We start from the raw sequence: 11798 nt of genomic DNA on the forward strand, positions 1-11798 counted from the left end.
GACTCCCAGCTCAGCAGGGAAACTATACATTTTCCTTTTTAAGGCCAGTACCCCATATCTTCTCAGACACATCCATGTAAACCCTACTGTACATTTGTCTTTTCACAAGGGAGAGGAAAAAAAATCACATACCTAAGCCCTAGATGATTATTAATAATGCAATTTATCAGGTCCTTTGTGCTGCCAAGAAATGAATTGACTTGAGTGTTTTTGTTTGGAATGAGTTGAAAGTGTCTCCTGGTTTTGCAGAATAGTAACAAAGAAAGCTTATCTTGTTAATTTTGCAGTTAGCCAATTTAAGCCCATTAATTCTTCAAATACCTAATGGTCTCAATGTGGAGCATTAGGAGTATGTGTATTCCTGGAAGCATAAACTGCTCTCCTTGAATGATACAGCATAGAACTTAACCAGAGCAGCTAGACTTCTACACGGCTAAGAGGTTTTAGAGCACTGTAATTAAGACGATTGGCATTGGAATCAAATGAATCTGGCTTAGAATGCCAGGTCTGTAGGACCATGGACAAGATAGTTAATTTGTACAAACCCCAGTTTCTGCATAGATAAAATGGGAATAGTAGCACTTACCTTTTGGGGTTGCTGCATGACTCAAAGATAGTAACTGTAGAGTTCTTAACCAGGAATAAATGTTGAGTGATGCATAGCTTTAGAAAGGAGAAAGACACAGAGAACCGAGCTGTATCCATTGGAAATGCTTTTGGCTGCAAGTAATGGAAATTCAAGCTATGAAAGGCTTAAGTACTAATTCTTCACACAACAAAAATTCTAAAGGTAGTTAGTTTCCTAGTTCAGTGACACAATGATGTCGTCAAAGACCGAAGCTCCTTTACAGTTTCTGGGCTCCACAAGCCTCAGTGTGTTGACTTTCAGTGTTCACACTTGTTGCTTTTATTTATTTTCTGTTTCCCCCTCTGTACCTGTTGATCACCCTCACCTAGCCTCCCTTGCCCCTTCACTCTGGCAACCGCCAATCTGTTCTTTCTGAACTTCAATTTTTTAGATTCCACATATAAGGGAAAACATACAGTAATAGTTTTTCTTTGACTTATTTCACTGTTGCTTTATGAGGTCAGATGGACTCAGTTTCAGGATTCATATCAGAGTTTAGGACTAGGAGAATGGGGAAAGGGATGAAATTCACTTTTCACTTTTTCCACCCAATAGGACTCGGTCCTTTGATCCTAGAAAGGATCCAGCAGGATCTACCTTCTATTTCAGTGCCTGGAATTGAGTTACATGGCCACCCTCAGGATCAGAAGCCCATCACACACAATGTTAATCATAGTATTTGGATTTAATTATTTTTCCAGTACTCCAGGAAAATGAAAGCCCCTTGGCAAATATGCTTCCATCCCACAGTAGGGATTTAATCTGCAATTTAAACTAATCTGGTTTAAAACTTAAAATAACCGTGGTAAGCTAAAACTTAAAATAATTGTAGTATTCAAGGTTGCAGATCCCAGTCTTGGCCACACATCAGAATCGCCTGTAAACAAAACAAAGCAAAACCAAACCAAACCGTAATGCTGATTTAATTAATCTGAAGTGGGACCTGGGCTTTCAGGATTTGGAGAGTTCCCCCAAACTACCATGTGGCTAAAATTAAGAGCCACTTGTTTCAAGAATAGATTTCTAGTTGTTTATTTGATTTTCTAGTTAACTGAGGATTAAGCCCTGTAACCCTCTTGTACCTCCTTTTCTGCCACCGGAATTAAAGAATCAAACGTATAATACACTTGTTTCTTTAGGTAGAATGTCTTGGACATAACTGTATCTTTCTTGCTGCTTGATGTGTCCATTAGTTATTTAATATTATGTTATATTGAAAAATGGTTTAAATTTGAAATAGATACTCTCAAATGTATTCTGGAAAATGTTTGCTTTTTTTTTTTCAACTCCTCCTGAGTTTGTGCAGTTTTTCTCTTTTTCATAAAAATAAAGTGTTAGGTGTTAGCTCCCACACATCTCCCCTTTCCTAAAATCAGTTTTTTAGAGTTCTAATTAATGGATTTTTGACTAATTGGTGTTGTTTCTCTGTTTCCCAAATGTGTAAGCAGGGATAAAGGGCATGTTATTGATATAAAGCATAAGTGAGATTTTGGCAAAGATTGAGTTTTATTTTCAGGGCCTATTAGAATCACAAATCCATGGAAACGGAGCAGTTGCCAACACATTTTCTTTTAGTAAAAAAGAACGGCTTCTGAGTAGGGTAGATTATGTTTTTCAATACCATAAATTTGCTACAAAGTGTACTGATATAGTCTAAACATTAATTGTGCATTCATAATGTCCTGGTTACTATCTCATAAACACAAAATCGATCTTAGCCCTAATTTACTTTCTTTGATCATGCTTAGGGGTAGAAGGAAAAAAAAAACACATGACCGAAATGAATGTTTATCTGGTTGTAGTATAAAGCACCACTTTTAATGAAAGATCATGTCTGCATGTGATGGGGAAATAAAAACCGAGGTTAATTAATGTCACATAAAGCCCACAAATGATCATTTATATAGAGAGCACTTACAATGCACTATGGTTTTATAAGACAAAACTCCGCAAACAACATGTTCCAGTTTTGGGTTTTGGTTGAATAAGAACAATTAACATGTTTTTGAGTTTTTGTTTAAATTTTGTTTAAAGGCTTGATAAGAGGTATTTCCTTCAGACAGTAGTGACTGGTTTTAGCCTCTGATTTCCTTGCTTTTTGAGCAATAAAGTCTTAAAACCAAGCATATTGATAATTATACATTTCCAAATTGTTCCATTTAACTTTTTACAACTATAGAAAGTTTACATCAGGAATCGCAGTGATGATCTAATTCTACCTACCCAAATTTCCTCCTCCTTTTTGAGATACAGAAAAAAATTAACTGACTGGACGACACCCATTGTGTCAGTGTGAACTCTCCAGGAAGCCGATGCCAAGACAGAATTAGGAGGCCAAGAAATTTTTGGTGGAAAAGCCTGCAAGGGATGAGAAGACAGGGGAAAGCAGTAAGTGGGAAGAACATCAGACCACAGTGCTGATCTGACACCCGTATAGGGAGAGATGGTGAGGCCAAGGATGTGGAGGGATGATGTTCAGACTGTTGTAGAGCTCTGAGGGTCTGAGCCCTCACAGGGCTGCAGAGCAAAGCTTGTCCAGTAAAGGAAACTGAAATGTATAGCTCTAATACCCCTCTGTGCGTAGTCCTTGTTTGGGAAACCAGGGAGAGCATGGTCCCAGTGTGGATGCTGTGGGAGAGCCTGAAGTTGTGGCCTCTGGGGGCTGTCAGCTCACCCTACCTCTCGAAGTGTGTTCTTTCCTGAAAGGAGGTTAGAGCAGCTCACTCCCATGGCTGCCAGGGTCCACTCCTTGCACACATGCACACACACATGCTTCTCCATCCGTGTTAGGGGGAGCAGCTCCTTTATCACTCCCATGGCTCTGTTCTCCGAGGGGAGGAAAGCTGCGAGAGACAGATGACAGGTGAAGTGGAATCTCCTTGGGGCTACAAGAGATACTCATCATCTCCTCCGCACCGTCCATCCTGTTTTTACTTCGCCCTCAGCTACTAACTTGCCAGGTCTTGGTGGGTTACCTGCTCGTGCCTCAGCCCTTACTCAGGGGATCAGAAACCCAGGGATTTCTTTCTAAGGTGAGGGTTGCTACACAGGTCCATCTATGGTTCTAGTGGGAGCTGAGGACAGCTGAGAGGCACTAAGTGGGTCACGTGGGCTCTACTGGTCCCTCCAGCCTTCCCTCCACCTAGTGATCCGAATCAGTAGTCCCAGCCAGGACACTGACTCCTCTTCTCACGACTGGTCCTGGACACAAGGAGTCCAGTGGGTCCAGATGGCATCCATAGTTCAGTGGAACTCTGGCTCTGTCTCCTGGCAAGAATGCACTCCCTCTGGGAACAAGGGCCTCTAATCCCACAGGGACCAAACTCTTGGGGGCAGGAAACACAATCCCCCCACTCACAGAGTTTCACTGAAAACAACGGTAAGCAGGATCGTGCTTTCTTCTACCCCTTAGTTCCCAGACCCATGTCCTTCTTACAGCACCATAGAGAGACCTTGGATTTGCAGGGGTTCTGCATTCTGGAGGGGAGCCCCCATGTTTGTGGATTATGGCCTCTGTGCTGGTGCCTCAGCTGTGCCTTCAGTAGGCCATTGCAATACCCTATCAGGCTGACTGCCTCTGGCTTGTACAGTGTGTAATACGACTTGTGGATCACAAGTCTTCTTTGACTTGAAGTGCATCCCCTGTTCACTTGCTATGTTACGTAGGGTTCTGTACCTATGGACCAGGCACTTTGTAAGCTTTTAGAGCGATGCTGGCAGAAACTGTGGACAGGAAAGGCCAGCCCATACTTGGACTAGGACTCTGTTCCTATGAAGTGAATCTGTTGGCCATTTAGGAAGGAAAGGAACCCAGTGTCACCAATTCACCACCAGTGGGCTTGTTGGTCTCCTTGGGAAATAAAGTCCCATCAGGGGCTCAGCATTGGTCTGCCGCTGGCCGGTTCTACATTCAGAGGAAGCCGTAGCTGGGCTGGCATCGGTGAGTAGAAATGATACTGCTGGGCCCGTGCGTGGCCTCCATCTCTGACATCATGGCCACTCAATGCATGCACCCATCATGCTGGTTCCAGGGCGCTCCATGCTGAGAACTCATGTCAGCGGCTGAGTCATTCTGTCCACCTAGTTGTTCGGTGTTCAGGGTGGATGTTTTTGGTGGTATTGATGTGGGAAATGTACATATTCTGTGTCCATTCCCACCCACCCGTCCATCCACATGCTTTTACCCTGGACCTTCTTATTTCCCATCGTCTTTTGCTTCCAGGCTCTGACCAGCTGGTTGGGCCGCCGGCCAGTGATTAGGAATCTCAGTATGTTCCCGTCTTGGGCCAGTTTTCTACCCCAAAAAGTGGATGACGGGGTGCACTGTCTACCCTTTAAGAAGATTTGCCCTCTCTGCCAGCTTCCAGCCTGTATAAGGCTGTAATGCTGCTGTCCAGTTTCAGTCTCCATCCACAAACGGAGCCGACTTGCTTGGGCTTTCTCCTCCTCCGTCAGCTGTCTTTGCAGCACCCTACATCAGACCCTGGAGGGGAGCTGGGCGGGGCGCTGGTACAATCATGCGGGTGACATGGAGGGCTGTGCGCCCTGTTCATGTAACTCACTCGTGCCCTCTGGTCTTACTTGGGCTCAGTTCCCGATCCATCATTTCTCTCTTACATTTCTGGGCCCATCTGGCTTTTTGAATCAACAGCAAAGACAGAACTGGCTCGTAACGCGTGGATCCGGATGGAGGCTCATTGCTATGCTAGAGTCAAGTCTCCCATCTCCGTTGGGCTCAGTAACATGCCAGGGGCTCTTTTTCTGAGATGTGTCTGCATGTGCAATGGCATGACCTTGAGCCACAACCCCAAGGTCCTGTGGCGCGACCTTCCTAAATGGGTTACCATGAACTCAGCACTGCATTTTTTTCTCACCACTGACACCCTCACACCACAGGGTCTGTCAGATGATCTGGTCTAAGTGGGAAACCCACGCTCACCACAGCCTGGACATGCCGAGCAGCTCTTTCCTGAGCCAGGCGCCCCCTAGAGCTGGCACCCTGCGATGTCCTCTGGGGTATGCACTGGAGCAGGGTTCCTACCTGTGGAATATGTGTCTTCCAGAACCAGAGGAAGCCCCCCAGGCATCGTACTTTCTATTCTGTAGTGGGAACGTACAGTAATGTGTCCTTACTGGGGAGCGGACCTCCTGACACATCCCTGACCTTAAAAACCTGTGCCTACTTTTTAGTCTCCGCTTTTAGGATTCCTGAAAGCTTTCCTGAAGTAGCTCATCCCTGAGTCTTTGTAGGGCGTGTCCTCTACCTTCTGGAGCACACGCTCCTTACCAAGGTCTCTAGCACACTAGCCATGGATTTATTTTATTGACGTGACGGATCAGTGTGATGTTCTGCAGGTTTCCAGATGGTCCAGATCTCTTCGGACTATATTCAGACAGGAGGTGGGCGAGCGAACATGGCCCTGGCACAGAACTGTAAATGAATATTGCTGTTCATTCCAACGAACATGAACTGCTTCTGATCCTCTTCTACGTCTATTTTTTCCCCATCTTCGTTCACCATCTGCTACGGCAAACTCAGGCATTTCACCTTTGCTCCCTGGGCTTTGGAAGCCACACGGCAATGTGTTCATCCCATTCCCTGGGTCCTTGCCAGGGTGTTAAATCCCATGTCCTGAGCGAGTGACTCCAAGTCAATGTCTCCCTGCTTGTTCACTTTTACCTTCCAACGCTTGGTCACGCACCCTCAGAATCCACTCCCGGCTTCTCCTCGGCGCCTCACAGTGTGTGCTGCCTGATTCTTGTAAGTCTCCTGGGGCATCTCTTTTCTCAGTCCTCGGGCGCAGCATGTCCCCAGTCAGTTTCCCTGAGATTTAACTCCCAGAAGGGGCAGCTAAGGCAGATCCAAGGGGTAGTGAATGGGGAGAGGAGCAGGTGTGGTCTTGTGGGGAGACGTGTCCTCAGCGTCTTCCTGCACAAGAGAACGTTAGCTCTTAAGAAGGCATGGACCACCTCTGTGAGTTACCAAAGAGGCCTCTGGCTCTCCCACTAGCCTTTACCTGCCTAACTGCTTTCAGTTTCTTGTTATCCCTCTGCAAGGAACCCTCCAGTGCCCTCTCCTTCAATACATTGTACCCCCTTCACTTTCAAATGCCTCAACCAACGTATTGGCAGCTCCACTCCACCCGATGTCCCCCCGGTCATCAGAGAGTTTCTGTCTGTTTTTTTTTTTAAGCAACTGAGTGACCATCTCATGCCAAGGACTAGGTGTGCCTCACAGGCCACTTGGGTTGTGATCCTCCTTGCCAGCCATGATGGTGGACAGTCCAGTCTCCAAACCCCATCGGATCGCCAGCTTTCTGGAGTTGGCCTGGTACCATGTGTGTTTTCTGGGAAGCAAAAGCAAAGGCACAGTGAGACATGCAAGAGAGTCATGCAGGGACTGTAAAGGAACGTGGGAACAGGACAAGTGGGAGAGCCACCAACTGCCATGTGGGAAGGAGGCACTGATGGGAAGGGACCCCGAGAAAGGCCGAGAAAGTTTCGGCCAAGGTGGAGGGGCAGCCCCAAAGTTAAGTACCATTGGAAGAATCCCAGTTGGGCGGGACTGTGGCTCTTGCATCCTGGGGCCAGGCTCTGAGTATGGCTGGCAGTGGCCCTGGGGGACAGTGGCCTTGTTTTGTATACCATGGTGGACCTGGGGTCGGAGAGCTGGAGGCTTTCAGTCAACCAAGCCTCCTACCGCTCTCAGCAGGCTCGTTCTTGTCAGGAGACAGTAGAGGTACACTCTCTGCTTTCCTCAGTCATGTGATTAGTTCAGTGGCAAGACGAGGACAAAAACCAGAATCATCACTAGGGTCTGAAAAGACTAATTCTTTGCTCTTTTAGTTTTTTTTGTTTTTTTTTTTTTTTGACAAGATTAATTTCTGCCACATAGTCTTCAATGAATCATCTAGTATTTAGCAACTCAAAGCAATAGGCCCTCAAAAAAACCTCCTTGGACAAAAAATAATATAAACCATTGAACAAAAATGCCTCCCACCATTGAAAGTAGAAGTTAGGTTTTGGAGAGCTGTACAATCCAGGGTTTGTCTTGATACGTCTTTGTTGTGATTTAGTAAATAGAAGGCAGCGTGCTCTGTCTACAAAACTGGGACAACAACATAACAATCGAGAATTTAAAAGTCGGGGGCCAAGAACTTTATATATATTAATATTTGTTCTTTCAAACATCACTGTATCGTTTCAGAAGAATGTGCCATATGAGAGCCAGGAAATTGTCTTGTAATATCCCCATGGCTTAGAAGATGGTCTAGCATGTATTTGCTTGGCAGAGTATTTGCTAAATAAGTATTGTGGCTCCAACAATTCCAACTATCAATTCCCAAGTGTAGGGACCAGAGTCAATGTATTCTCTGGCACACAGTAAAAACTCAACGGCAACAAATTCAGCCACTAGGTTTATGCAGTGGCTACTGTATCCTAGGCACTGTTCTAGGCACTAGGGATGTATCAGCCAACAAAACTAAGACTCCCTGCCAACAGACATCAAAGAGCAACACACCAGAGCTGGGTACATTGTAGGATATGTTACAAGTACCACCGTGAAAAGAACAGAGCTGGGTACTGGGGGGTCATCTTGGGGGGACAGATTGTGGTACTAAATAGAGTGGTCAGAGTAGGTCTCATTGAGGAAGAGAGATTTGAGGGAAGGCTTGGGAGTTTGCCAAACATTTCTGGGAGGGGAGACTTCCAGGCAGAGGAAAGAGCTAGAACAAAGGACCCAAGGCGGGAGCCATCATCACACATGACCAGTGTCTTCGAGGAAGAGGGAGGAGGCCAGTGTGGCTGGTGTGGGCCAAGGGAAAGGCGTAGCGGAAGTCAAGGTCGGAAGGTGAATAGGAGTGCTTGGCCGGAAGTGAAAGGATTTTTGGCCATTGTAAGGACTTAGGGTTTTACTTTGAGTGAAAAGAGGAACCACCTTAGCGTTAAGAGCAGTGGAGAAAAATGACCCGACTAATAACAAATCAATAAACTTTGCAGAATTAATGAGTATGTGAAATAGACATGATCATCCGATTCTCTTGCCCAAGAATGGGCTCTAGAAAACTCAATGTAAGGATATATATTTTTCTGATTTTTCCTGATAGTCACATTCTCCATCTCCGGGGAGCTGCTGGTCTTAATGCCGCGGCATCATTCCTGCTTTCAACAGCGGCAGGGGGATTGCTGGCCAACCACGTAATCCCGACGAACTTCTGGACACCCCTTGATAGTTCCTAGAGCATTTTTAATATTTAGTAGGTCACCCAAATTATCATGACAACTATATGTGACAGGCATTAGATCACAAATACAGAACAAACAGAAAAACAGGAGTTCAGAGGGGTGATATATATACATACATTTCATATGACACATATGTCATTTGTATCATCTGATATATATGTATATATCACATGGTTCATATCACACACACACACACACACACACACACACACACCATCGTCACACAGTTAATAAATGCTGGAGTCTGAATTTTGCCTTTTCATCTAGTGTATACAGGGCCACATTCTAGGTCTGAAAGATGCAAAATGGTTTATCTTCCCTAGGCAGGGCTCACAGTGCAGGTGGCAGGCCAGGATGGGAATAAACAAAACTGGGGTATATATCAGAAGAAAGAAGTAGAGACAAGGTGCCAAAGTACTGGTGTGTTTAGCAGAAAGGTCCACAAAGGGGACGATGGTTGTAATTGTTGGTAGTCTGGATACACTGAAATGAGGGCATGTGGCCGGGGGAGGGGAGGGTTCAGGCAGTGGGAAGAGCACCAGCAAACGCCTGGGGGTCAGGATGAACACTGGGTCTCCTGGGATGGAAGCGTAGACCAAACTGTTGGAATCTCCATTCTGAGTGGGTTATAGGAAACGGAATCACAGCAGGTAAAAAAAGGCTGTGTTACAGAGTCCCAGGCCATAGACTAAAGACCATTTGTACTCAATCCAAGGGAAGTGGCCGGTAATTTCTGAGTGGAGATGGTGATGTTTGCGAAGTTTTTTTTTTTTTTCTTTTAATCTCTTTGAACTTATTAAGGAAACTCAATGTAACAACAGTGTGCCAACATAGTTTAGTCCGGGTAACCATGACAGACAGTGTCTTAGAGTGAGTTTCTCCTGAAGTCAACCCCAAAACAAAGATTCAAGTGAAAATAACTGATTTTGGAGGGGACATCAGTAGATACCCATAAAAGACTAGGAGAGAGGGGTGTCTGGGTGGCTCAGTCAGTTAAGCATCTGCCTTTGGCTCAGGTCATGATCCCAGGGTCCTGGGATCAAGCCCCGCCTGGGGCTCCCTGCTCAGTGGGGAGCCTGCTTCTCCCTCTCCCTCTGCTGCTCCCCCTACTTGTGCACGCTCCCTCTCTATGTCAAATAAATAAATAAAGTCTTTAAAAAGAGAAAGAGACTAGGAGAGAAAGGAAAGAAGGCTGCCAACCAAGGGTTCCTTGTCAAGCTGTTTACCACCGTGGGTGACCGGTGAATCATCTTGTTGGGGAACTCTGGTAGACAATGCAGAACACACACTTCGGTAACTCCTCCCCACCAAGGGGTGTAGGAGCTGGGGTGTTTACACATGAGCTCCCACCAGTTATTGGCTGAGGGTTGCTCCTGGGGGCAGAGGCTAAACATCCCCAATACTCAGCCTGCCACAGGGACAATAACAGTCATCTGGCAGCCCTGGGAGAAACCCTCCAAGATGCATCTGCTAGCACGGGGCGGTGGTGGGGGGTGGGGATGGAGACTGTGCAGTGAACAGGTGAGGGATCTGCTCAAAGATCTGCTACAGGCAGGTGTGACTGAGGACTATGTAAGTCCCCTGAACAGAGAGTAACACGGGTCCAGACCAATATGCCAATAGCAGGGCAGGGAGTGAAAAGAAGGAACAGGTTTTAAGAGCTTTTATAAAGGAGGAATTGCAAGCTTGGTCTAACAGACTCTTGCCTTATAAGGTGACAACTCAAGACACTTAATGACTTTGGAATTAAACTCAGAGAAAAGTCGGCCTGGCCCCACATGCCTTCTTGTGATACATCTGGGGAAATACGTCCTCATAAGAGTAATTTAAAAATACCTGCAGATGACACGTATTAGAACAGGACGTGGAGAAGGGCGTTCTAACACTCATAAACACACTCATGGGAGAGCAGGGGGGCATGTGACCCAATTCCAGACTCGTTCATTTCAGCCACTCTGCCTTTTTCATGGGAACAAAAGAAAAAATGATGAAGAAATAATGCGCATCAAGGAGCATTACCTAGGAATAACTGAGATTAAAAAGAAAAAGAAGTAAGGTAAGTACAAGCGAATGGTGGGCTCAACTATTTCAAGCAGGAGCTTTTGAGAAAACTCACCAAAGTCTGAAAATCAGATAATAGAAGCACCGGAGACTAATTTACTGGGGCATTAATTCCACCTCATTCTCATGGTTATAACTAAAGGAATGAGAGGCATTTCCCCCTTTTTCTCACCCCCATGCTCCTTAGCAGGACAGAAAGACTTAAAAAAAAAAAAAAAAAAAAAAAACAGAGAGGGAAGAAAAGGGAAAGGGAGAAGAAAAAGAAAAAGAGAGAAACAGCCCGGATTCTGGAAGAACAGAATGGCAACGGAAGGAAACCACTGCAGATGGAAGAAGAGTAGAACGAGGCAGGGAATTGGGGTGCGCTAGAGGCTGGAGGTGGGGTCAGGGTTGACGGGGCTCCTGGAATGTGAAGGAATCGGAGGGAGGCGGAGCGCAAGGACCTTGCTCTGAAGGTCATGGGGCTTGGGGACTGGGCATTTCCTTGGTGATGGTAATGAACTAAACATTAAAGGTCCCACTCCTCAAGTTTACAGGTAGAACGAGCCCCAGAGGACCCCATGATCCATGAACAAGGGTACTTGTTCCCACTCTGGTGAGTGGGAGTGTAGCCAAATCAATTTGATTAAAAAAAAAAAATGCTGCTTTTTGCAGCAAATTCACACGTGCAACAGAAGGAATGACTGAGACATAACCCCTACTTCTCTTTTTTCTGTTTGTTTTGTTGGAATTACGCACCGGGAAGCCCTGTTTTGAGATTCATGCGGTGGGGGTGGGTGGGGGACAGTGGGTGACAGTTTGCCAAGTTGACGGCTGTAAGCACCGTCTGCATGACTTTTCTCAGACTCTGTCCATCTGCATA

The sequence above is a fragment of the Mustela lutreola genome, chromosome 12, assembly GCF_030435805.1.
Source record: "Mustela lutreola isolate mMusLut2 chromosome 12, mMusLut2.pri, whole genome shotgun sequence".
Lineage (NCBI taxonomy): Eukaryota > Metazoa > Chordata > Mammalia > Carnivora > Mustelidae > Mustela > Mustela lutreola.